At 49.4% G+C, this 6,000-nt stretch overlaps 1 protein-coding gene across 6 annotated transcripts in view; it reads left to right on the top strand.

The window, feature by feature from the left end:
• The first annotated feature begins 1,211 nt into the window (after nucleotides 1-1,211).
• The window catches only part of KLF12 (KLF transcription factor 12), a 244,415-nt gene continuing 239,626 nt past the window's right edge, over nucleotides 1,212-6,000 (top strand). For 4 of the 6 annotated variants that reach the window (XM_084306478.1, XM_084306477.1, XM_084306476.1 and 1 more), the window contains exon 1: nucleotides 1,463-1,567. The gene's annotated coding sequence lies outside the window, so the exon portion shown is untranslated. Of the gene's footprint in view, nucleotides 1,333-1,462; nucleotides 1,568-2,549; nucleotides 2,612-6,000 lie in introns of those variants that run through there. The other 2 variants (XM_084306475.1, XM_084306474.1) reach the window with 2 other exon arrangements.

Here is a 6,000-nt window from a genome sequence, read left to right as displayed (position 1 = left end):
GCACACCCTCCAGACTTCTACAAACACGCTCACGCAGCAGGCCCCTCTACTGGACAAAGAGTCGCTCTTTGCCTATTTCATTCGCCCAACTGCTGCTATGAAAGCTTCAGGGGTTACAGTCGGGGATCTGCTGGAGCTGCTGAGCCGTGCTCGAATGCGAGGGGGACTCGCAGCGAACTTTCTGTTTTCAACATGCTCCGACCCTGCTGAAGGCCAGGACCCAGCATGACACACCGACTGTCGTGAAGGCCAACAAGCTTCCTCAAACTGACTTCCACACGCTGCCCAGAAACCATCTTAGCAGCCGGGACTGGTCACAGCTCACCTGCGCTCTGGCCGTGCTATATTTCCTCCCTGCAACAGGAGGCAGAAAACAGCCTCATTGGCTTCACATTATTTACAAGACTCTCTGACCCAAGGAAATCCCTAGGGAACTAGTTAGGGCCGCTCAGTAGCTCCGACGCTGGACAAACACGGGCCAGGGTGTTTCCACCAAAACATTTAGCTGCATAAGCATGCATTGGTAAGAAAACTTTTGAGAAGAGATAGGGATTTACCTCTCTAAGTTTAAAGACAACCTCAGCATTTACATTTTCGTTTCCTATCAGGTTTAGAGTAATTATTTCAAAGCACAATGAAGAGTTTTTCACAGAGTTTAATATTTTGGAGGGTTTCTTTTCTCCATGTGCTGCTACTTAAAGCCTTTGCGACCCAGCAGGCCTTCATGCGGGCCAGTCTGCCCCTGAAGGAATCCCTCAGCCAGCTGAGGCACGGCTCAGCCTCACGCAGTGACCTCCACGAAAAAGAAACAACCCCAAAAAAACAACAACAACTAAAAAAAAAAAAAAAAAAGAGAGAAAAGAAAGAAAGGAAAAAAAAAAAAAAAAAAAAAAAAACAGCAACCCACCCTCACGGGCTTCTCAAGCGTTAAAAATAAAGGGAGCAGGAGGGGAAGGCGGGCAGGGCTGAGCCGGCCAGGTGCCCGGGCAGGGCTCTGCCCCCCTCCCTCCCTCCATCTCCCCCCATCCCTCCCGGCCCCGCTCCCCCCTCAGCGCCCCCGGGGCGTTCCCGTCGCCACCCCCGGAGCCGAGGCGCGGCCCCTTTCCCCCCCCCGGGAGCCCGGCCGCCGGTGGGGGCGCTCCGCCCGCCGCCCAGCACAGCGGGGCCGGGCCCGGCGGCTCGGCGGGGCCCTTTGTGTGTGAGGGGAGCGGCGGCGGCTGCCGCCCCGGTGCGGCGGCGGTGGGCGAGGCGAGGCGAGGCGAGGCGAGGCGAGGCGGCGCCGGGAGCCTCCACCCCCGGGCCGCCCTGCCCGCGGCTCCTCATGTGACGCGGGTAAGTCGGCGGCCAGCGCCGCGCTTCCCCCCGCTGCTGCTGCCCCCATTCATTTCCCCGCAGCGGCGGCCGGCCGCCGGGGAGAGCCTCTGCCCCGGCCCCCGGGAGGGAGCGGGGGGGGGGGGGGGACGGGCAGACGGAGCCTGGCGGACGGACGGACGGACGGACGGACAGACAGAGCCGGGGGGACCCCGAGTCGGGGGAAGGAGGCGGCTGCTCTGCGGCTCCTGCTCAGGTCTGTGCCGATTCCGTTTCTTATCAGAATAAACAGAACGTGTGCTCTATGATGATTTTTTTTTATGGTTATTTTTTTTTTTCTTGTTGCCGTCCCAGTCAGCTTTCTTCTTAAAAAGAGAAAAATAAATATATATGATAACCGCTCGCACGAAGTGAAATCGTTGAAGAACACGAATAAAAAGGGGTTTATTTGGGGGGTGCCGATCGGAGCGGGGCGGAGGCGGCAGCGGGGCCGCGGGGTCAGCGGCTGCCGGCCGGCCGGGGGGGGCTGCGGCGGCCGGTACCGGCCCTACCGGAGCGGGGGGCCGCCCGCCCCAACTTTCCCTCAACTTTCCTGCTGGAGGGGAGTGGGGACACCCACACCCCAAAATAATAATAATAATCATGATAATTAAAAAAAAAAAAAAGGCAGCGAGCGGCGTGTTTGCAGTGCGGGGGTCGGGGCGCCGAGCCCCTTTGTGCTGCCCCCCTGCCACCGGGACCGGGCTGCGTGTGTGGGGGTAGCGCGCACCCCTGTTACCCGCTCTCACCCTTATTACCCGTCACTAAATAAATACACGTCTAAAAAGCCACGCTGTGTGCCGTCAGCTGGCGGCGAGGGGGAGCGGAGGGCTGTATTTACATTAAAAGCATGTGCACGGGGCGCCGGGGGGGGGGGGACAGGGGGACACGGCCGGGGCTGCCCGCCGCCGGCACCGGGGTGGCACCGGCAGCGCTGGCTCTCTGCTTATAGGATCCCTATAAATATACGTATTACATATTTATTTATTTATTTTTCTCCCTTCTCGCGGGGGTGTGATAGCCGGCGAGCAGCCTTTGCAGACCTTTCCGCGGCGGTCGCTTTTGACAGCGCACCGAAACCTTCTCGCGTATATACACACACATATATATATATAAATAGATATAAGTAAATAAAATCCCAAATATATTACGTACTCGGGAGCAGAGCTGCTCGATGCGAGGTGCTGGAGATAAGTTGGCTTACATCATGGTTTAGCTCAAGCCTGTTAAATTCTGCTAGCCTTTGGCAGCCCCCGAATAAGTAAGTAAACCTTTTTTTTTTTTTTTTTTTTTTTTTTTTTTTTCCGCCGTTTTCTTGGTATTCTCTTATTTTACCATCATAAATAAACGAGGTTCTTCTTGCTATGTATTTTTTTTCCCCTTTTCGTCCCCCGTTTTGTCTCGCCGCGGCAGGTAGCCGCGCACGGTCGGCGGCAACTTGGCGGGGCTGCCTCTCGCAGCCCTGGCATCTGGGCTCCATTTTCTGGCCGCCGGTCGGTGCCAGCCCCGAGGCGGGCGGCAGCGCTGGGCCGGGCCGGGCCGGGCCGGGCCGCCGGCACAATTTCCCTCACGCCGCCGGGCCGCGGCTCTCCTGCCATTTTCGCCTCCTCTTCCGAAGGGGAGACGCGAAAATCCCTCGCTGATGGGACGCGACCAACTTGAAGCCGCTGGCTGGGCGCCTGGCGTCCAAGAAGCGGAGACCCCCGGTCCCCCAGCCCCGGACATCACCCCGGGACCGTTCCTTCTTCTCTCCTCTTTTCCTCTCGCTCCATGGATTGAAGGGGCAGGCAGCCACAGAAACACCTCTTTTTTTTTTTTTTTTTTTTTTTTTTTCCAAGCCAGCCTTTTCCTTAGGTTACAGGCAGCTTCATGAGGTGCCTTGTATATATATATATATATATGTATATATTTTTTTTCCTTGTACCTTCCCAATTCATGGAGTTGCGAATAGCATTTAAAGAGGGCTGTGGAAAAAAAAAAAAAAAAAAAAAAAAAAAAGAAATCCTGTTTTCTCTGCTGTCTCCCAGCATTTGGCTGCAGGGAGGACGTAGGAGATATGCTGAGGGGCGTTAGAGGAGTGATTGCGTGTGCGCTAGAGGGGCTGGAAGGAGTTTGGGATTTGGGAGGTGCTGTTTGGTTTCTGCTTCTGATAATGAAGCAATATCAGACAAGTAAAAAGGGGGATGGGAGATGAGGTGTTACTTTTTTTTTTTTTTAACATGTGTATCTATTTCCCCATCAATACTTAATGACAGTATTTCTAGGCCTACCCACTCTCTTGTAGAAAATCCTTTGCTGAAAAGGTCCTTAAGATCCCAAGGGAGGCTGGAAGAATGTTTGTAACAACTTTGAAAAATAAACTTGAAGATTCCAGGACAGGCTAATCATGTGGTCCTCTGCCAGGTATTTCTGTCAGGATTGGCCGGATCTGACTGTGTGCGATCTGAGCTTCACTTCTGGGGAGAGATTTAAATATTTAAATGTTGCAGGGTTGAACTAGTTCTTCTGCCATGAAGTGGTAGAAGGGCTTAGGCTGCAAAACCCTGTGGTAGGAATCAACTTTCTGTTCAGTCTTGAGTCCACAGACCAACACTGTGCATGGCTGTACCTGCCAAAATTGAATAGAAATACGGGCCATGGTTTTTGAGTGAAATGTGCAACATCTCTCCCAGGTATTCAGGATGCTCTTGACCGCACCGTGGTGTTACAGAAGCCCTCTGAAATTGGGTGCATGTTTTGGCGCTTAGGGTGTCCTGTTGTTTAGATTTTGGGCAGGTGTCTGGGTGACCTGAGTAGGTTATCAAACAAAGGGAAGGCGTGTGCCTTTTCTAATCACTGGGTGAGCAGTGCCTGCTGACGCTAGCCTTTCTGATGTTATAGTGCTGCCATCTTCAAGCTTCAGGTCACTGGGTCCACTCCGTGGGCATCCTGCCACCACTGGCACCACCTTCCAGGATGGCCAACCTCCTTGTGTGTTTTTTAAGGAAATAAGTGTCATTTGTGTTGTATAATGGGTCTGTTCGGTTCAAGATGGGTTTTGACCAAGCCTTTGCTCAACTAAAAGATATAAACGCCTTATTCAGGGTCTCATTAATGAAGCTGAGGAAATACTCATTTTCCCTGAGGTATTCCATTTGTGACTTGCGAAGAATTGTGTCTCAGTTTATTTTGTTGGGAGATGGTTGTGGTTTGCTTTTCCTTGACATAAATATAAAGAGAAACAAAGGCCCAAATTTCTCGAAATGGAAATTTAAATTTTAGAAAAGCTGAGATGGATCCGGTGCTGAGACTTTGACCTTCTCAGCTCCTGACTGGTGGTTGTTTACTACAGCTGCAGCTGTGCGTCTTTGAAAGAGGAGGAGCCGCAAAGGCAAGCATGCTCACTTTCCCCACCTAACAAGAAAACGTAGATAGAGGCATGATGTTGAAAAGTTGAGATGTAAAGAAAAGTATTAAGCAAAGTTTGTGTTTTCCTTTACTTTTGTGAGGGGTATGCCGTGTATCTGAAAGACGAATTTGGAGTTTTGAAAGTGCAAACATGAAAGCATGAAATTACTATGCTTCCTATGCAGTGAAATTTATTTATTTATTTTTATAAAAAATATGCTTATGGTAGAAAAGAGAAATGCTTTTATGCTGTAGTACTAAAGACACTTTTAACAGTGTTAGTCAATCAAAAGCTCCGTGTAACCTTACCCTGTGAGAACGTACTGTTCAACTACTGAACTTTAGACAGACCTCCTGTTTCAGCTAAATGAATTTTTCTCTTAAGTCAGTAGTAAATGTGAAAATAAATGAGCAACAAGGGTTATTTTTGAGGATTTATTGTGACTGTGATAAATGTACACTTAGCTATAAACAAAAACTACATTGACAAACTTGACAGGAGTGTTGGCTAGACCTAGTATGTGTGTGTAGCCCAGTTGTGAAAATGGGTAAAATTGGACCAATGTGAGGAAAATTGTGTGGTCTCTTTTAGTTTATGATAAAACTGTGCTGGTGCTCTTGCATTTGCATATGGAAGCCCTGTCCTGTGTCGAAGGCCTGCTTAGATTTGGTACCCTAAAATGTATGAACTTTCTCCTACTTTCTTGAAGTTTGGTGTGACTGCTCTAAGTTTACTCTGAATTCGTGCTTTCGTGTTTGCTCCCATGCAGTAACTATAATATAAAAACAGTAGAGTATTCTTTAGTTTTATATACCATTTGGAGGCACAGAATTCTTGAAAGAATACTGAGAGGCAGAAGGAAGAGAAAAATCAAGGTGGCTTTGCTGAGAAGTCAGTATATGTACACTGTATATAACACTGCGCTTTTGTGGACTTTTCCTTTCTTGATTCCAATGTACAACCTCTTGGTATTTTTCAGAAAGCATAATATGGACTGTGAACTAAACCAAAAACTATAATATAAGAATATATTTTGTATTTATGTCTGCTGCAAAATAGTGTGATTCGAACTGAGATGTCTTTAAATTATGGCTATGCCTTCATCACGTAACTATTTCTCTCTCATTTCCTGCATTTTTGGGCAGGGATGGTGGCATAAACCATCCCAGTGTTGCTCAACTGAAATATATATGGTAAAACTTGGCTCAGGAGTGAATGTATGGACTCGTTTAAAATATTTTCAAGGACTGCAGTTGGCACAG

The sequence above is a fragment of the Netta rufina genome (assembly GCF_964035555.1).
Source record: "Netta rufina genome assembly, chromosome: 1".
Taxonomy (NCBI): Eukaryota; Metazoa; Chordata; class Aves; order Anseriformes; family Anatidae; genus Netta; species Netta rufina.
Note: the sequence above shows the minus strand (reverse complement) of the source record. Positions and strands in the feature narration are given on the sequence as shown.